We start from the raw sequence: 22108 nt of genomic DNA, 5'->3' as shown, positions 1-22108 counted from the left end.
TTTATATATTTTTATTCTCAACTAAATAATAAATTACTGTATATATTTACCATTTGAAGACCTGAATAAGTTAGAATTCATAAGATGTTTGCACATGATACATGTATAGTGACTCTCCTTCTCAAGTCTTTGGTAATTTCAGGTATAATACATGCACATCAGGTATAAACAATTCCATGACACTCTATCAATAAACAATTCAGTAAAGATTTTATGTATGCAAAAATTATTAACAGTAATGATTATTTAATAACTGTATTAATCTGTTAGCAGATTACAAATAAAACATGTTACAAGATACATGTTTTTGATAATTGCAGAAGCACTGCTGAGCTTGAAGTTTTTAATCAGCAGATCATGATGTACAGTGCCAAGAGATTTTCATATATCCCTCCTGTGTACAGGATTAGGAATGAGCTAGCTGCTTTGGATCACAACATACATAGTGGCTGAGGTGTAATGAGAAACAAAGAAGGGGAGATAGTGTAAGCTTGTTTCACTACATGACATTAGAAATAATTTTATATATTGATTGTGCATTATGATCCCTGCCTGGAGATCAGACGAATGGAGTATTATTCACATGTACAAGTCATGAAAACTTTGTATTAGATACAAGTCATTTTGCAACAATCGGCACACATTTATATTTGTGGTAAGGAATCTTAATATTTTCATGCATACAGATCTTGTAATTAGTATTGTTATCATTCTAGTGGATATTTAGTTTGATTTGAGCGATGCAAGTCTAATAATTAGATCCAGTGATATGTATAGCACTTTCCCAGGGGACTGATACACTTTATTAAGGATATATAGGGTTTATGGAATATCCTCAGGACGTTTGGGGTAGATGCTGTCATCATGATGATTACTAGCTAATACCTGTTCATGAAAACATGTTGCTTTCTGAAGGAATGGGCAAAAATGCATCCTATCTCACATGGTATTTTGTGGATAGAACAAATAAGAACAAAAACAAACCCTCAACAACTCCTTCTTGGGAACTGATCATAAGGCTCTAATGTTGGGTAAAACGTTAATATGGGTTAGCATGGGGATGCTTGTCACACATGTTAAGAAAATACAATTTTCTTAAAACAGGCATCGATGTTACAACAAATAAAAGCGGCAGATGGTCCGTCTACCCTTGCAAGGAAAAGAAAACATCACCACATCAGGGAGCTTATAAAGAAAACCCTTATCTGTCAACTTGAGGGAAAGCAGGGAATGCAGAGGAGAAAAGAACTAAAGGACGATGATCCCAGGAGCATTTGTAGAAACCTGGCACTTCAAGAACCACCATCAACTCTAGTTTTGGTGTGGTGAAGGAGATCTCTCGATTTTAGTTATGTAAAATATGAAACTGTGTCTGATATATGGTGGTGTCAGCTAAGGCAGGTTACACTTTATATAATATCCTGAAATATCAGTAGTTGAAAATAAAATAATGTATAATATTGTATCTGCAGTTGCTGAAAACATTTTATATTGATTATTTATGATCGTGCCCACATTGTTTATAGGCAGAAATAGACTGGTCTTAAAAACAAATCTGAAAGCATTATTGTTTGATGCAATATTATGTGCATTTATAAGAAAACAATGAATAAAATCAATTGTATTCATTTATACAAACTCATACATGCAAGAAAGTGTTTAAGTTCATGCAAGCCTAGAGGGGATGAAGCCAGTGTATTGTCCATCTAGATATATGTCATGTATCTGCCAGAAACAGCAAGAGGGAATGACACGTCTCTGTCCAGACCCCAACCATCCATGTTGCCGTAGTATGAACTGCCTATAGGTAGCATGACTGTTGGCACTCATCAAGTCAACTTTATCCTTGAGGACAAGAACATTTCGTCTGTTCATTCTGGACAAGGCAAGTAGAGCCTAATCAAGGATTAGATCTTGAAAAATCTGAAAAATTATTCCAATTGTAATATGCTATTTCTAAAATATAAAAAAATATATTTTAAGAAATAACAGGAGCATGCGCTTATTCAAATGTTATTCATCTTCGATCAGCAAATTCCACTGTGAAATACATGTGGAACAAAACTGCACATGGTTTTTATTTTGACATGAACACTGAGAGTTCCATCGCAACTATAACTGATAGTTTATGTTAAGATGGACAGCTCAAAGATTTTGGGGAGCATTTCTAGAAGTCAGAGACTCATGCATTGGGATCAAATAGGAATGGCTGATTGCAGCTTAGATTTGTGTAGTACAGTGAGGTACCCACATTGAAATCAGGTAATGAAAAGAATCTACTCAATGAGTATCAGTTGTAAATTAAAACAAAGTTCTTGTCATTTGCATATGTATGCATGTCTGTTTTTGGACGGCTTACAATTTTAAAATTCTTTCACAGTGGTTGCAAAGAAATAACATTTACAACAGTCATATATGTACATCAATTATCAATCTTTGAGAGTCCACCTTGGAAATGGAATTCATTGTAAATGTTGTATTGTAAGAGTAACTATCAAAGTTTTAATTCTGTTTGTAAATTGATGCAGTATTTTGATTTTATTGGTACAAAGCGCAAGTTGTACATTCATAGGCATGTGTTACACATATCCTGTATACAGAAAGAGGTTTTCTGTAATGTAGCCAACATACCTGTCAAGTTATTCATACCTTTTGTGATATACATTTTGTACATAAAAATTTTAAGCTTTTTCAATAACACGCTTAAGGAATATATAAAAGTTATTGAAAGAATTAAAGAAATTTCAAAATTGCCATTGAATCGAGTAAATTTGTTATACAGAAATCATTTGCAGTAATGACCATTTCAAAGGCGGAAACATTGAATGCCAAGCTGACTGGGCAATTAAAATTCTTACCCAAAAATGTTAGATCAGATATGAAGAAAAAAAAAAGTTTCTTGCAAGCCTTCATGTCAGTTTTAATCCTGGATAAATAAAACAATTTAGATTATTAAGTCCTTATGTTTATCATGATATTGCATATATAGTATTATCTTAACATATTTTGGGGCTTTAGAAATACACATTAAGGCATGCATCATATTTAAAACAGAAGAATAAAAGTGTAGTATTCATTTCACAAGACTTAAATGGCTATATGAATTCTGTACATGTCTAATTTTTTTTTAAAAACTGCAATCTAGTCAGATCTAAATGCTGAACTCCAAAGTAAGATTGCATAGACTTTTTGTTCCCATTTTGTATTTAAAATAAATAAAACTAATAAATGTATTACTTAAGTTGGTTTATTAATTAAATTGAAAAAAGAGCAAGTTGACCTTAATAGTATTGAATGTTTGTATGCCACTAGCGTAGATCACTAATACCTATATATGAAATGATTTTAGCTATTCTACCTTTAGGCCCTCATACAAATGAATTTATCTATTTTAAGTGTATCTCTGAAGCCGCTGTATATATTGATTTGGAAGAAGGAAATATAGTTGGCATTTTTAAAGTCAACTGGAATACTATTCCAGAGCAAAGTTCCAGAGTACTGGAAACATTTTTTGAATAATTCCTTATTTGGTTTGGGAATTTTATACTGTTTGGTAGACATGGATCACAGTTGTGGAGTATTACCAGGTAGCCTATACTTGAATAGTGATTGTAAATATTCAGGGGCATTATTATTGGATATCATGTACATTACTTTGGCTTTTCTCAACCGGATTCAGTCTTTAATAGGTAATAATTTTAACGTACCAGCTACATTTTCCTTGCTTACTTTCTGGATTGATATAGCCTGAATGCACTTCTTTTAAGATGTGCCAGGTTTGCTATGATTTTATCATTTGAATTACTCCACACTGTTACAGTAGTCTAAATAGGGTTGTATGTAACTGTTATAAAATAGTTTTCTGTACCTTATCCTACTGAAAAGCCATAAACTTGAATTAGCTTTTTTACTGACATGTTCAGTCCATGATAGGTTATTATCTACCAAAATACCAAGTAGTCTATCATGACAAACCATTTGCAAATTTGTATCCTTCCATGTCAGACATAGTTCATCACTACCAAGATTTGTTCTTTTTTGCCATGTTGAGATAAGTAATATTTTAGTTTTTCCAGTATTTACCACTATGCCATTGCATGTGCACCAGTTGTCCAGTTTGTTTAGGGGTATCCTGTAAATAAATGTTTAGTTTGTGCTTTGTGTTTTGGATGTCTGACAATGTTGTGTCATCTGCATAGAGATTTGTAAATGAAATTGAGTCCCTTAATAAAAAGTGGTAGGCCATTAATAAATAGTATCAATAGTAATGGACCTAAAATTGAACCTTGTGGTACTCCATATTTAATTGTTCCAGGTTCCGACAGAACATTATTTATATAAACATGTTCTGTTCTCTCACTTAACTTTGAAGCAAACCATCTAATTGTGCTTTCATCACATTGGTTGATTTTCAGTTTCTTAAAAGAATTCCATGTACACCAACCCATACACTTTCCTGAAATCTACAAATATAGATCATATTATTCAACTTTGATCAAGTGGTTGAAGCCATTTATCAGTTAGAGAGATCAAGTCAGTCTCACATGAATGTTTCTGTCTAAAGCCTGATTGAATAGGGTGTAACAGCAACTGTTTCGTTAAGTATGACATGAACGAGTCATGGACATGTTTTTCAAATCAATTTTGACAAGTTTTGCTTGTATTGAAATTGACTGGTAGTTATCAGCATCATTCTTAGAACCAGATTTGTGCATAGACATTACTTTTGCAGTTTTCCATATTTTGGGGACAGATGAGGTTGCAATATTTAAATTGATTATGAATGTTATGCTATCTGAAATAGCTGAGGCAGAAGTTTTAATGAGTGGTGGACCAATCTGATCAAGTCCTGTAGCTTTCTTGACATCAAGTTTACTGAGACATTTTTTAGCAGTTTTTTATACATGTGGGATAGACAAACATCCCTCCTTAGGGATTTTTCAGTTCATTATAGTTGTTTTCTGTCACTGGTTCTTTTAACTTAGTGGTAACCTTAGTGAAAAAAAATCACTCAAAATATTTGCAATGTCAGTGTCATCAGTGACTTTTATGTCATTTACCAGAAGTGAGTGAATTTTATTTGTCTGATCTTTGTGTGTTACCCCAATGAATTCACTGAAGACTTTCCAAATAGAGTTTGTGTTGCTCTTTGTGTTTTCAAGCATTGATTGATAAAAAGCTTTTTTTTAGCCTTTTCAATCATACTTGTTATGTTATTTCCCCATACTTGATATTGTGCATGGTTTCCCATAGCCTTCAATTGGTCTCGTGTCTTCATAGTATCTAGAATTTCAGTAGTAAATCAGTTAGGTTGGATTTCATACTTTACTCAATGTACTTTTCGTGGTGCATGCTTAGGGACTACATTCATAAATCAGTCCACACTTTTAGAGCTTCACATATGTCATCAAAATTTTGGATATTATTCCATGGAACTTGATATAGGTCATCTTGAAATTGTTATTTACTTCAATTTTGGAAAGATCTGTAAGTGATAGTTTTGTGTATATTGTTCCTATTTATGTTGCATTTAACCTTTCTTGTCAAAAATGTAGGATAGTGGTCACTAAGACCAACATTTGGTACATTAACATAAGCCTCATTGTTTGGTAGGTTGATATAAATGTGATCAATAAGAGTGCTTGATATTTCTGTTACACTTGTGGGCTCATTTACCAGCTGGACTAGGTCTAATGATTCAAAACATTCCATCCAGTTGAGTATTGAGTAGGTCCTTATTTACACTGCTGAGTATATATGTTTCTTTCTCCTGTGCATAAACATTTTCTATTTGTTTCAAAGAGTTAACATTCCAAATTGCTTTGGAGGAAGGCGACCTATAAATGAAACCAACTAAGAATGATTCTGCATTATTATGAGAAATTTCCACCCAAATACTCTCAGTTTCATGTGACCCCAAATCGGGTCGCCTTTCTGCATTTACATCTTGTAATGTATACAAGACCTCCACCCCCCGCTGTCTCTCTGTCCCTGCATAATGGTTTATTGTAGCCATAATAGTGAAATAGCTTATCATTGTGGCTAGCATTTAATTTGTTTTCAGTGAGTCCTAAAACATGCATATTATTTTCCTTGGAAGACAACATTAACTTAATCTGTTATATTTTTTCCACTATACCTTGTACATTTAAGTGACCCATGTTAAAACCTTTTGTATTTAGTTTCATATTAATTATATGTATTTCATCGTGCAATGGGGTACTCTATGAGATTGTCTCCATAATACGTTTACCATTTTGGTATTATATAAGGTGGCCATATAAATGAGGAGGCCTCTGTATTTTCTATGGTATATGTGCATAGTCTTCCTTTATCAAATTATATTGGGGTGGGGTGTTGAGTAGCAACAAAAAGTAAAGCAGATTAAACATACATTGTTTGGTAAAAACCATAATCCTTTAATACATGTATGCGTTTTCTAAGTTGTGCAAAACACTACTGATATAGACATTAGAGTCTTTGCCAAGTTACTTAGTACCAAACATTTTTCAATATCAATCAATACTTGTTTTGCAAGATATAAATAAACAATTACCCTCATTCTTGTCTGCCTTGTCTGAACTATGTGTAGAGCTTGGTCAGCTCAGTTTGTAGGCTGCACAGCATGTCTTCCTCCTCTCCCCCATCTGGTTTTTCAACTTCTTGCTCCATGCCTCATCCTCCCTCTTCCTCTTAAAGGTCGCTCTAGAATTGAGCTTGAAAGTGAGCTGATTTAAGTCTATCTAATGAATTTTAATATGTAAATGTATTTCACAACTAATATATTCATGATTACTTATCAAACTTATAGGAATATAGTGCTAACTTTGGATCAGAAATTAATACATGAGAGGATGTGATTTGATGGAAGTTTTTTTTGGGCTGGATCAGGTCAAGTGTTGTGTGGGGTGGGGATCCAAAATTTTGAAAAGGGCCCCTACTTTCCTCGAATGGGCACCAAAGCAAAGTCTATGTGTCTATTTACTCAGTGTGCACAATACCCAATAAACATGTCTAAGAATAAAGCTGTGGTCAAACTTCAGCTGACAAGTGACTGTACGTTTGTGTGTGTGTGCTTTTTATGCTCTGGCCCCGAGTTTTGAACCTAGATTCCATATTCTAGTCGCAGATTTAGAAAAAAAAAAAAAAAAAAAAAAAGCTTATTTAAAACCTTGCGTATGTAAAGTATTAACTTGGAGAAGCACACACATTCTTTTCCGCTTTGTTTGAAACGTCAGAACGATGGGTGTTAGGGGTCCACTGGTGACAGTCTGGTTAGAATTTATAAATTGATTAATGAAATTACTCAATTTTGAGCATTTTTAAATATCCCTGATGCTTTTCATTTATAAAATTGAGTGGTGGGGACTTGAGGGAGTACGAATTCTACTGGGCAAGAAATAGAGTGAGTACCTGTGGGTTTTTGCAATACTGTACAGAGCACGTCGATTTAAATTATTCTCGTACCACAAAATCTTTGAAATATAACTATAAAAGTAGTTCTACATACATTTCATTGTTTCCTCTCAAAATTAAAATTAGAAAGGAAAAGGATAAGAAGAAAAGAACGAGATCAGAAGAAGATCGTACTCACCGTTGTTGACATTTTGGGCGGTCTCGTAGCGTGTTTGTGTTTTACGTCATCATCTTCAGTGTTTATAATGTGGCCTATAATTATGCAAATTTCGGTGACCGGAATTATGTGTGTTATTCATTCGGGATCTGCCGATCACTGCTGAGCGGGATTTCAACATGGAGACGATAGATTCGTTACTCTACGTACGAAGATTTCAGAGAGCTCGTATTTCATAACGAGAACCCCTACGTACTTGATATTACCCCAGAAATGCCTTTTAAATAGTATTTAATCAGTTGATATACATAAATGTCCCAACATTTTTGCAAGAAAATTCACCCTCAGCTGCACTATTGTGCCTTTAATGACACTATTCAAACCGTGTATCATTGTCATCACTTATTACAAGAACTGTTCCCGTTGAATTTGGGTCAACAAGTGTTGTGTGATTTAGTGACTTGTTTTATGGGATTTCGTTTGCCAGCTGATTCCTTGTGGACACTTTACGAACAGTACTTACGACCCAATTGACCTTAAATGGTCACGAGAGACTCATTTTGCTCAAAGCCTTGCGTTTTGATCTGGATACGTCTCGACCTTTACGGGAAAAATATATTCGTCAACTTTTAGCTACCGAAGACGTGTATGACGATGCGTGTGTAACTTGTGACTTACACCCCCATTGGACAGATGTCGTGATTTGAAAAAATGGGATTTTGAGGATTGAACTCAAGACGTGGCCCAGTATACTCGAGTGTTGTGATCCTTCCTTTCAACGTCCAAAGAAAAAAGTCACTTTTCAACCTGTGTTAGTGACAGTGCCAGACGAACCCGTCACCGAGGACAACCATTCCATTCAGGACAGGACTCACGTGGACATTCCCGAAAGTCGGGAGGATATTTGTGTGACATTACCCCCTGTAGAGTCTGTAAGAACATTTCACATTGTTCCTAGGACATCTTGGTTACCCAAAACATGTTGTACAGAAACTTGTTTCTATTCCACTTTGATCGTTTTAATGTGCATTTTATCGTTGTACTTAACCCTTTCGCTTTTATGTGCTTTAGTCTTTCATGTTTATTTTTAATACATCAATAAACCTGTCCTGAAAAAGTATAAAAAAAACTCTTGTCTTGTCTGCTTTCGTGTCACATGTGACATTCCTTGAACTACTATGTGTCCCACTGCTGTCTCTGTACCCTCATTGTCCACTTTCAAAGTCATCGACGAACAATTATATTGTGCCAGTTGTGAGGCTTTGTATCCTCGCCATCCTTTCAACATGCTCATTGCTGGACCTAGCGGTTCAGGCAAAGTCGAGTTAGTCAAACGTTTGATCGAACATAAGCATCATTTGATCGATCGTCCACCTCAACGAATCGTCTGGTGTTACAAAGAGTGGCAATTGGCGTACAATCTCCTGCGAGAACGTCAATGCCATTCCATCGTCTTTGAGGAAGGCATTCCTAACGAAGACGACGGAATCGTGTCTGACCCCCGTCAAAACCATCTGATCATTTTCGAAGACATGTTAGGAGAAGACGAAGAAGAAATTAAACTTTGGTTGACGCGCAAAGGCCATCATCGTAATAACAGTGTCATTTACATTGCTCAAAATTTATTTCAGCAAAGTAAAGCCCATCGCACCATCGGTCTCAATGCTCATTACGTGGTTTTGTTTAAAATCCCTCGAGATAAATCGCAAGTGCAAGTTTTAGCCAAAGAGTTAGGAAAGCTTCGGCCAACTCAGGCGTACGACAATGCACTCAAATTCCACGCGCCTATTTACTCGTCGATTTGAAACCTACTGTCTCCGATTATTTGCGATTTCGAATCTATTTTATTCACCACTAGAGTCAAAACTGGTGGCCTGTCCTGTACATGTCTCCGTCCTCGACTTAACCCAAAAAGTTAATAATAACCTCGGACACATTTCGTCTGTCTCACACAGCGTCAACATAACGTCCGTTCATTCTCATCTTTCCGTTAAATTGATTCGTGCCTTGTATGGCATCAGTCGCGAAAACAAAATCTAGAAATACGTGCACGTGTCTTAGAAGCCAGTCTCAGAGAAGTCTTACGTTGGTTCACGATGACAGCACGTCAATTACTGCAAGGCATCATTCAGATTCACCATCAAACCAAACGATATTTTGATAGAAACAAAGTAGCTTATACCCAACCGGCCGATCACCGCATCGACACTCAAACCAAAAACAAATCATTTTGAGACATGGAGGGAGCGGTACTCTATGATGTTTCATCATTCGCTCCCTCTTAAAATAGGATCCTAATGCTCCCAAATTTCTCCCTAAGAAAAAAGCCTAACGAAACCCCAAAAAGAAAAAGAGCAAGTTTATCAATATCAGGTCACTACCCCAGAAAAAGAAAAGCCCACAGAAAAAGAAACAGAAAGGGCCCAAGAAAAAGTAAAGCCCACTGAAAACAGCTTCTACTCGCAAGAGAAGCACTTCAGCCAGAACGCGACCTTACATTTGCAAACCACGACCTGCAACAACGGTGACCGCGTATCCGGTAGCATCAGGTTCATCCACTTCACCGTTGATGACATTTTGGAAGCCCGTGTCTCCAAGAACGTCTCCTCCAGTGGTGACACCCTCCTCCTCTTTAACAGTCGTGGCAGCTGCTCACAAAGAACCTTCTCCCAAAATCATATTCCAAAAGAGATCAGGCATGTTACAGAGTTTACTGGACTTGTCCAAACAAAAACATTCTCAAATTAGTCTGTTACGAACCCCTGCACGATGTGTGATGCCTGTCATCAAGTTCATACGACGTACGGTCTGAGATAAAATATGGTTATGAGTGTTTTTATGCTCTTGAAGACCCAAAGATGCCAACCCGCAGAAAACACCCCTCTTCTAAACCGAAAGGAAAGAAAAGGAAAGGACTGACTCCTAGTTTAGTCAAACATAGGGACATTTTTTCTGTCCTGTCCAAAGTTTCTCCACCCATGCGAAAAAAACTCATCCAAACGGCCTCCAAAGATGTCATCGATACCGTGTGCGAATGTTGTTTGAACGTCTTCAAAGGTATGATCCCTTTGTCGAAAGCTCAGAAACAATGTTAGACAAACATCGTCGTGTTCTTCGCCAAATGGTTCAAAAAAAAAATCCCCATTCGTCAAAAGAAGATGTCGGTGCAACGCGGAGGAATTTCGCCTTTATTGTTAGGACCTTTGCTGAAAGGAGTCGCAAGATCTCAGACGTGACCCTTGACATCGAATGGAAGGACGAAAACTAGCTTTAGTGCCTTACAAGCGGTGGATGGAATACCATCGTTGGCAGGAACAACGAACATATGCCTCCCAATCACAAATTGACCGAGATTTCCCAGTTACAACTCGAATTGCAGTCATTGGTGGAACGCCACGACTTGTCCGAAACATGAATATCGCAAAAAGTACGGTCAACTCTTTCAACGACTGCAACTCTTTCACCAGAAAGCTTTAGACGAAACAGTCTGAAAGATTTTAAGACCTTGATGAAATGTCCATCCCCCACACCACTACCACCACCACCACTACCATCTCCATGGGTCACCAGAACCGCTACCACACGAAAGCCTCAGGAAGAAGAGATAAAACAAGTTTTTCGAACACCGTCAGCAGCTCCCATTTCTAGTAAGATTTCAGCATCCTTGTTGACCCCTTTCCCCACACCCCAACGAGAAGAAATGAAAGATTGGGTTACATAGATGTTGTTCGAGGGGCCCCGAGTGGCCGAGTTGTCTAAAGCGCTCTCCGTCATGGACCACTGCCATCTCACCTCTGTCTGCGTGGGTTCTAGTCTCGGGCTCGGCAAATGTGGATATGTGAGAAAGCATGCCGGTAGCTTCTCGTGGGTCGGTGGTTCTTTCTGGGGTTTTCCCAGTTCTTCCTCCACCATTAATATTGGCCGCCATGTATAGCCTATCTTGTGCTGAAAAATGGCGTGAAACCCTATAATAACAACAACAACAACATAGACGTTGTTCAATCCTCCTTCGACAGAAGTAAAAAGAAAGACGGGGAAACCAGAAGTGAAAAAAATTAAAGAAGACCAAAGCCATTCCATTACCACCTCCACCAATAGATTCGACTTCTACTCCCGTGGCCCATCTGACACGTACATCCGTTTCCAAGTCACCCTTTCGCCCCATTCAAAGTACCATCAGCGAAGAGTGGGTAACTTATTAACAAACAATCAAAATGGAAAAGGTGTTAATCAGCATTTACTACGATCCGTCCCATCATCCAGGTTACAGAGGAGTTCAAAATTGTATCGTGCTGCCAAAACCCGGCTGAATAGTCTCCGTTTACCTCAAGTGCAACGATGGTTGCAAGAACAATATATGTACACTTTACAGAAACCCATTCGACGAAAGGTTTCCAGACGTGGCACCCAAGTGGAAGGCATCGATCATCAATGGCAAAGCCGATTTAGACGATGTCACTAATTTGACAACCTACAATCGGGGCTACAAATATTTGTTTTGTGTCATCGACGCCTTTTCCAAATTTGCCTGGGTCGTGCCATTGACTTCCAAATCGAGCAGTGAGTTAGGGCGAGTCCAACGGGTGTTGAAACAAGGCGGTCGTCACCCTCTTCGATGGCAAAGGGACAAAGGCACCGAATGTCTGAGCCAAGCTTTCCTAGAAGAATTAAAGAAACCACCAAGAATCCCGAAACCAACGCTAGCATCGTGGAACGTTTTCAACGCACTTTGAAAGAACGCATTTGGAAATATTTTACGCATCACCACACTCAAGTACATCGAGATTTTACCACACTTGGTTCAAGCGTACAACCAATCTTACCATCGAAGCATTGGACATGCCTCGCAAGATGTGACTCCCGACAATGAAGTGATGGTTTCTGATCGCTTGTTTTGTACCTCCCCGACGGTGGCTGTCCGCAAGAAAGGTGTAGTGTTGGCCAGAGGAGTTTGCGTGCTCATTGGCAAAGCCAAACGCACATTTGACAAAGGTCACTTACCTAACAGGACCACCGAGATATTTTATGTCACTGGAGGAGTGCCTGGCCGTCATCCTACCGTCTATAAATTGGAAGACATGAACGGTGAAGTGTTAAAAGGAAAGTTTTAAATGCCCGAGTTACAATGTGTCACCAAGAAAGAAGACGACGTGTACGACATTGAAAGCTTTCTCGAACGCAGAACCAGTAAAGTGGGAAAACTACGTGTCAAAGAAGTCAAAGTGTGTTGGAAAGGATATCCAACCTTTTTTATTCTTGGATCGACGCTTCCCAAGTCATCAACTATAGAAAGAAGTGACCATCATGCCCATTCTCACAGCTTCAGCTACCGCTACCACTGCAGCCACCACTCCTTCACCCAGTTCTTCTCTGCAAGAATTACAGAAACAACCCTTGTATGTGTGATGTAGAGAACGTGTGCTTAAAACAGAAATCGTCTTTTTCCTGCCAAATCTGTGTGGTCTATTGTTTCATCGGTGCTGCCATTGCCAATTTGAGTTTGCAACAAGGAGACAAACACTTGTGGACCATTTTACTGAGCAGTTGCATCGGTTACCTTCTTCCCAATCCATTTCTTAATTTCTCCTCTAACGGGAACAACGGTAATCTTGCGTCCAGTGTCAGTCACCACTCCAAGAACAACAACCCCATTTTAGGCGGAGACACTCCTATGACTTCCAGTAACGGATAGCCACAGAACTCTGGAGTTATGAGCCACCATAACCAATTTTACTTAACCTTACACAGTGACAGTTCCATGAAAGTGTTTCCCCACAACACGTTGTTCTGACACGGCCAAATTACCACGGGCCATCCAATTAGTTCACCAAGCCCATTGTGAAATGGCTTTAGTAAAAATAATTCACCCAACCGAAGTAGTCCTCAATGTCCTTCCAAATCAAATTTCTTTCAGTGGAAGTTCATGACGAGCAAATTTCAACAGCACTTGAATACCCATGGAAAATATGATAAGAAAACACATAATGAACAAATTCAAAATCGACTTATCACTTGATCATTCCCCCATGCTATTATTTTAGTGGACAACATTTGGTGAGCACCATTGCATCCAGGTTTAATGTCGTGTTTCTTAAAGCTCTGGAGAGTGTCAGCAAAAGTGTCACCCTTGAGTACCATATAGTAACTCGTCGCTAACTGAGGAAATTTCTTGAGGGAAACAACGTCTTGTCCATTTTATTTTGTCCTTTTTATTTTGTCCTGAATTGCTTGAGATATTGGGCGGGTACATGGATATGAAGAAGACAGTAGAACAAAAACCCAAATTACCAGTCATTTCCGACAACGGTTCTTTTGCCAAGTTGTTTCGTTCCCCAGTAGAATTGAAACAAGAACTGAATTTGATCTTTGTGTACTCCGATGTGGTGGAGTATATCGTGGTGGGACACACCTCCGTGCCATTACTGCATGTCATTCCTTTCAAAGTGGATTCTGCCACGAACGCTGACGAGGAAGGTGGAAACACTTGTCATGTTCACCGCGAATTTGTACATTCTCACTATTTGCCCGTCAGCAAGTCTTATTTGGACACTGTCAACATTGCTATAAAAGGAGATCTGGGACAAAATATTCCATTCACCAAAGAGAAAGTCACAGTGAAACTCCATTATCGAAAACGGTTCTCTAACGACTCGGAAAATATGTATCCAGTGTACCAACAGCTAGGACACGGTTTAGGAGATATGTTGAAATTAGCCTTTCGTTTAGTGGTCTCCGTGTTGAAAGCGACTGTGACACGATGATTGCACACCTTGAAAGATGCGGTATTTACACACGGTAAAGAATGTCTCCAAAATGTCATCATCGACAAACAAAACCCTAAAGAAGCATTCTAGAGAGCGGGAAAAATTGTCTTGTTGCAAACGGGAAAGACATTTTGGGCCGACGAGAAACATCTATAAATGCCCTGTACGCTACCGAGTCAGGCATCCCTGCTTCCCTGTCGCCACAGCAAGGACAAGGCAGAAAGAGACGATGAATAGAAGCCCCTTTAAAAGACTTCACACTTCTGAAGCTAGAAATACTCAGAAAACAAGAACCGTCCGAGACTGAGACGATTTTGATTATTAAATTATTGAGAAACAACAAAACGATGCACCGAGTGTCTTGCGCTTGTTCCAAGTCGGAACTAGATCTGTTTGCCATGCCACCCACCATGATGACGATGCAAGAATACCAATGGGTCGAATTTCATCCCGTCTCCTCTCTGACGGATTCAGCTCCGATCGAGTTTGAAATTAAAAGACAGCCCAAGGAGTATATTGATCTGAACAGCAGTTATTTGTATCTCAAAGCCAAAATTACAGACAAGAATGGAGGTAATATAGACGGTGACGAGAAAGTAGCTCCCATCAACAATTGCATTCCTTGTTCAGTGGAGTGGACTTGTACTTGAATAACAAACTAGTCAATAGCTGCATGGATACTTACCCTTACCGTGCCAATCTGGAAAATCTGTTGACGTACGGAATAGACCATAAGGACACTCATCTGGATGCCTGCGTGCTATGAAAACCAGACGATGAGGAAAAGTTCGAAACAATTGGAGATGAGAATGATGGATTTGAATATCGACGAAACAAAATCACAGAGGGTCAGAGCTTAGAATTGATGGATCGTTTGCATTTGGGCATGTGGTTGCAAGAGAGGTATTTGTTGAACAGAGTGCATATTCGCCTGAGATTGAATCGCAGCAGTACCGCTTTCCATTTAATGGCTGATAGTGCCGATTACAAAACCATCATCCAAGAAGCCAGACTCTACGTACAACCCGTGGAAGTGTTACCTAAAGTGGGAAACGACATTAGTCACACTTTGAGCAGAACGACCGCTAAGAATCCAATACGACGTGTGGAAGTGAAAACCTTCTCCATTCCCAAGGGTCAGCGATCCATGATCGAAGATCATCTATTCCAGGGACAGTTACCCAAACGCTTAATCCTTGGTATCGTCGAGAATTCAGCCTTCAAAAAGAATCATCGATACAAATCCTTTCAACTTGTATCACTTCAAGGTGTCTAAAATCGAAGTCAGTCGCGATGGCAAGACCTTGTGTACCCTACCTTTCGAACCTAACTTTGACAAAAATAATTACTTGAGATCGTACTTGTCCATGTACGAAGCCATTGGTCAGTTATTAACCAACACCAGTCACGGCACTACATACGAAGAATCTGATGGAGGTTACACTTTGTGGGCTTTTGATTTCACTCCAGACCAAGGCAGCTAGAGGGACATTTTCACCCTATAAAATCAGGTCAGATTCGAGTGGAACTTCAGTTTTCAGTAGCTCTAGCCCGGACGGTGAACGTCATCCTGTATGAAGAATGCGATAATACCATAAAAATCAACAGTTTGAGCGAAGTCATTCTAGACTATTATATTACAAGCCATGGAAGATTGTTATCACTCTTTACATAGTGGAGAATGTTTGGACATGGAATGTGAGGAGACTATGAAAGTAGAACTCCATGAAAAAGACGAAGAAGTCACAATGATGAAGTCAAGATGGCCAGAACAAGAAGAACATTTAGTCTCCTGTTTTGCTACATACCTGTCAGAAAAAATTACGGAATTGATCAAGAAAGATTGCTATCGATGTCACGCGATCATCCCATTCAAATTTAACACAATAAATGGCTGATGTTGAGTCAAGAAGTAAATCTGGACGAAGCTTGGAGTCTCATCTCGAAAGAATACGTGTTGCAACAGTGGTATAAAGGCTTGCGTGCACATTCTTTGCCTCCATTAACAACTCTAGAAATCCATCGCATTGAAGCTCTCTTGGCTCAGAGTTGGGAGACGAGGCGAATAAACGGTTACTTGTCAGACATTTTTAAGCAAAAAGTTGGGATCGAATTGACCACACACGGACGACAGCCATCTCCCAGAAACCCACTGGGTAGCCGTCTACTTTCCTCAAGAAGGATGTGTGTAATCTTTCGATTCGTGTGGATTGCCTCATTTGGAAGACGATATTATTGACTTTATGATAAGAAATGCTCAGACAACAAGATTCAATAATTTGAAATTACAAGGCACATATTCATTGGTGTGTGGACAATATTGTGTGTATTTTCTACATCATCGCAGTTTGGGATATTCTTTAGAGCATTTAGTGACTTTTTGATCGTCATTCTTCTACAAACGATGAGAAATTAGATTGATGGTTTTGTGACCAGTATGCCTGTCTTTTTCTTTAGCTAGGAAACGTAGCGTAAATCAATGGCCCAACAACTTCCAAATAAGGAAATCTCAATTTCATTCACAACGTTATCATCCATGTCCAAAATAGTAAATTATTGAAAAAATGTTTGTTAGTTGATTGAATTGTTAATGTTAAAAAAATTGTTAATTGGTAGTTGTGAGTTATTTGAATAAAAATGTTGTGTTTTGAAGAAACAATGCATTTGTCATTTGTTTGCCATTTGTATCATGAACCATGCTCTTTGAGTTCTCTCCATCCCTCACATTACACTATTTTAGCGTTCCGACCCGAAACCGTGTAGGCATGTTTTCCTTAGCGTCCGCGCTTTTACCATCAAAGCGGAGTCGTCTCCAGTCTGACCATCCATTGTCGACTCATCCTCCTACGAAGATGTCCTCAAGATTAGCCAAGCTGAACGAAGCCTACGTGACTTTGCATCGTGTCAGGCAAAGTCTGATACCAAAGCCTGCAGAGGTAGAGAATGTCAGAATGTTACAAGTCACTGAAGACCTGATAGTAGAGCTCTTCAGAGAGGAAATAAACAGGGAAAAAGAAGAATGGACGAAGTACGGACTTCAGAAACAGCAGAGAGAGACAGAGAGAGAGCAGCAACAGCAGCAACAACAGCAGCAGCAGGAACCTGACAGAGGCTTTATCGACTGTCGTGTCGACACCAAAGAGTTCTCTTTCTCTTTTCCAAGAAGCAGACCCTATCCTATGAGAAAGCCTGTCGCCAGACGAGGTCACAATCTTAGATCATATAAGATTGCCATACTCGTCGTTCACAAAATTAACAACCCTTTCCATAGCTACCCCATTCTCTAGAAAAGAAATAATCATTCAATTGGTAAAGGGATGTTAGTCAGTTAGAAAAAACAGAAGTGCGTCTATAAGCACATGATTTCTGTATCTTGGTTAGAAAGTGTGACTCCAAGTCCTTCGTTTCCATCGCTTGTCAAATCTTTTTAAAATAATAATTGCCAGTAGAAAAAAGTGAGTGTTTCTTTTAGGTCCGTGCGTTTTTGGTGATAATATGGATAATGCAAGTTTGGGTGATGGGGATGTTTTCTGTCACGTCCGTGATTCAAGCATTTATAGGAAAACGGTCGTCCGCCTGGCTACGTATTGTCAACGAGACAACATTAAAAATGAACAGTAGACTAGCGAAGATTGTAGAACTTCAGACGCACCTGGAGTACTCCAGACGACTGTTGAATGAGCTGACAGCGGGGGCGATTGAAGAAATAAAAGAAAGGATAGAGAAGGAGGGGGAAGAAAGAAAAAAAAAAAAAGAGGAGGAAAATAAGAGAGCGACCAGAGCTCACCCTATGATGAGACCTCAGTGCAAGGTGAAGCCAGAGGCGAGGACGCCTCCACGACCACTTCCAGTACCACCGACACAACCAGCATAGAGACTTGTCGCCTCACAAATAGAAGTCAGACAAGATCCCCGTGTACAGAATATGAGAAGGAGGGAAGTCTTCACTATCCCTGAAACTGAAGATTGCGGTGCAGAGGCCTCTGCACTACCAACCACATGGGTAAATTGGGAAGGGGATTGGAGCAAACGATGAGTGTGCGGTGTGAGACCTGGGATATGCCAACATTAGCCATGTGCCACTGCACTTCTAAAAAACAGCCATAATCAAAGCTCTAAAAAAGAAACACTATTCAATTTGCCAATTGTATGAGTGTAGAGTAGTGTGATTATAAACACTTACTCATTTAATAATATGGTTATGTGTGTGTGTGTGTGTGTGTGTGTGTGTGTGTGTGTGTGTGTGTGTGTGTGAGCTCAAATACGTTTGTGTGGACAGTATATTATTGGGTTTTGTAAGTGCTCACGTACGTTTGTGTAGATAGTAGAGTTTGTGGTTATTTAACTTCCCTTCTGTGTGGATGGTATGATTGGAATCTGTTTTTTTGCTTATTCGCGTATGTGAATAGTAGATGATGGGTTTGATTTGGCTACTTCGTGTGTGTGGATGGTATAGTTTTTATTGATTTTGCTTCTCCGCGTCAGTGGATAGTAGATTATTGGGTTTTTAAGCGCTCACGCACATTTGTTTAGATAGTAGAGTGTGTGGTTTTTAACTTTCCTTCTGTGTGGATAGTATAGCTTGGGTTTGATTTTGCTTCTCCCCGTGAGTGGATAGTAGATTATGGGTTTTTGCTGCTTCTCCCCCTGTGTGGATAGTATAGTTTGGGTTTGATTTTGCTTCTCGGCGTGTGTGGATAGTAGAGTTTGTGTTTTGTTTCTTCTTCTCCCGTGTGTGGATAGTAGATTATGGTTATGTTTTTGTCTCATTACGTCTGTGTGGATAGTAGATAATATGAAATGAGAAAAGTAGGGGATGTTTTCCTTCACGTCCGTGCTTTCCAGATAAAACTCGAAGCATTCGTCATTCGCGCCATTCTACGGAATAAGCAAGGAAGAATAGGATGGCAGAAACTTCTGATTTGTTTACCCATTTGAAGGATATTTGGTATTGGATGTTAGATGGCTTGTATGTAGTAAAAAGGCTTGATAAGAATTGGAGGCATGAAGTTACCAAGGATTTTGTCACAAGGCAAGTAACTAGCCTGACATTAGCTATGGATCTTGTGAGAGATATTATAGAAAAAGAAATGAAGAGATTAATTAGCTTTATTCACCCTGTGTATGTGAAAGTGGGTATGTTGAAAGAAGCCTTAGATATTGTGATCAGAGTAAGGTTTTTGTTGGAAGTTTTGGTACAATGAACAGAGTGGTCTTTTGTAAAATGGGGGTTGGACCAGCTGAAGAAAGCAGAAGAACTCATGAGAAGTGTGCTGACCCAAGAAGTGACAAAGATCAAAGAAAGGTGGTCAAAGGAGAGAAAAGAAATATAAAACCTAAAGATAAAGGAAGAGTTTGAGAGGATGAACAATAACTGGATCAAAGCTCAGGAAAATATTAGAGCTCTAGGCCATCCTGACTGGATGCCAGAGAATGAAGCGAAGAAGAAGAAAGTAACAGTGGGAAAGGTCAGAAGATGGCTGAAGAAGTGGAGGAAAGACTTTCTTTCCTTTATTTTTTTAAATGTCTGTTGTATATGTGTTATATCAATCTCTACCTTCGCTCAGTACTATGATGTCACCTGCCCCTAGTTGCTACAGTGTTACCAATCTCCCTACCGTGAAGTCAGACGCTATCTTTCCCTAGTCGCTATACAAATCTAATATTCCTAATGTTGCATTTCCCTCGAAGCTATACAGTCCCAGGGTGTACTAAAAAAGTTTGAGGCTAAGCAGTCCCGAGGGTGGGATAATGCTAATTCCCATTGAGGCTATAAATCTTGAGGCTAAACAGTCGTGGGGGGGGGGGTGTGTCCGTAATATTAATTCCCATTGAGGCTGAAGGGTCCCACTACACTAATTTCAGTGTCAACCGAACAATATGATAACATTCCATTGAAGCAAAAACTGCCTTCAGGATAATTTGGAACCACGGCTTACACCTAAACGGTAGAAATAAAAGAATTAAAGGCTGAAGTGGCACGACGGAAAGCAGCATGTTTCGTAACAGATTGTGAATCACTCTAAGAAACCTTTAGCAATTCCGTGTTTAGGAAGCCTTAATATTATTGTTTTTCAAATGTCAATAACTAGACAAAAACTGAACAACTTGTTAAAAAAACATACAAAAACAAACCCCGTACATTAGAAGGTACTAACTACAGGTAAATCTCTAGTCTTTGTTATATTTAATATGAATTCTATGTATAAAATATCTATGTCCACAATGGAAACAGTTTAGTTTTCAATTGCGCCGAAATTGGTAAAACATGGTTCCGATGAAAATCTAATCCAGTGATCTAAACAACTTTATAAACATGACTATCGAATACCTTTTTTCTACATTTATTGTGTTGTGTTCAGCCGCGCTCAGGATGAAAATATTATACAAATTTGAAAAATAGGTATAAGGACCCGAAAATCTGTAGGATACCATGGTGTACTATTTTCAATAGACCCACACAGCAGAGCTTATCCTGCGTGAGTGTAATTGTGCCTAAGAAGAGCTTATCCCTTATTTAGAGATCCATTTTTGATTACGCCACTAGACTATTATCCTTCATTTAACAGGTCTTTTGAATACGGTCCATTGTTTTCTATATAGCTTAACAAAAGAAACGGTAGTATTATTTAATGTTACCGGCCAAGCTTTTGTTTGTATTCATCAAAGCTTGAACCAATAAAGAAGGTTTCAAATACGTTTTAAAATTCTCCCCCACAGAGTAATTTTGAACCTATGCCCATAAAGCTTTGTCTTTTAAAATGTATCTAATAAAGCGGCTCTTTATCTGTCAAGACATTTTACGTGATTTGTGTTGAAAGTTTAGAGAGTACAAACTATAAATGTTCTTTTTTCATTGTAATGCTTTACTTTTGAAATTTATATGGAGAACATAAAAAAATATTGTATTCCGTTCAAAGGTCACGTGCTTTACCTTAATCGTACAGTTTGTTAACAGACAGTCTTCATTATGGGTGAGGTGCCTATAAACGGAGCCTGAACCCGAAAAGCAGAATTTTGTTTGCCCCATTAAGGTTTTTGGAAATAAAATAACGCATTTTAGAAACCGAATAAGCAACTCAATTATAATATGAAATGCTGGGATGTGCCTAATTGTTCTATCAAGATCAGTCCCCCAACACACACACATACACACGCACACACACAGATATATATATATATATATATATATATATATATATATATATATATATATATATATATATCTGATCAGTTTACTGGGATCAATTGCAAAATTTAGTGGACTCAGGGCCACTTTCGTACTCTGTCAAAATGATCCTGCTTCGGAAACAGAAAATTTTAAATAATCAGACACCACATTTCATATATATATATATATATATATATATATATATATATATATATATATATATATATATATATATATATATATATATATATATATATATACATATATATATATATATATACATATATATATATATATATATATATATATATGGAGAGAGAGATACATACATAGATAGATAGATATATAGATAGATATATAGATCGATGTATTTTGGGATAAATAATACAGTACACACAAAATCTGCCATGCTATATACATTTTAATTTTAAAGAAAAATAGCATTCATTGTTTCGATAGATTAAGAAATAACATGTCCAACTATATTTTAAAAGACAAAGTCATACGGGCATAGTTCCAAATTTAGTCACTGCGGGTATTGTTATTTAATCATTCCAAGCTGTCCTTTTTGAATGGACGCCATGAGTCGCTACTTACATT

The 22108-nt window shown here is 38.3% G+C and overlaps 1 long non-coding RNA gene across 1 annotated transcript; it reads right to left on the bottom strand.

Annotated features, from left to right (window-relative positions):
* Positions 1-1299: 1299 nt before the first annotated feature.
* On the bottom strand, positions 1300-7627 carry LOC149774210 (uncharacterized). Its single transcript, XR_016416953.1, has 3 exons — positions 7595-7627; positions 6557-6705; positions 1300-1923 (listed from the first exon to the last, which is right to left on the bottom strand). It is a non-coding gene; the product is annotated as an uncharacterized LOC149774210 (long non-coding RNA).
* Between the last annotated feature and the right edge of the window lie 14481 nt (positions 7628-22108).

The sequence above is a fragment of the Sinohyriopsis cumingii genome, unplaced genomic scaffold (assembly GCF_028554795.1).
Source record: "Sinohyriopsis cumingii isolate HCF-2022 unplaced genomic scaffold, ASM2855479v2 utg000379l, whole genome shotgun sequence".
Classification (NCBI taxonomy): Eukaryota; Metazoa; Mollusca; class Bivalvia; order Unionida; family Unionidae; genus Sinohyriopsis; species Sinohyriopsis cumingii.
The sequence above is the reverse complement of the archived record's forward strand: the minus strand, read 5'-3'. Positions and strand labels throughout refer to the sequence as shown.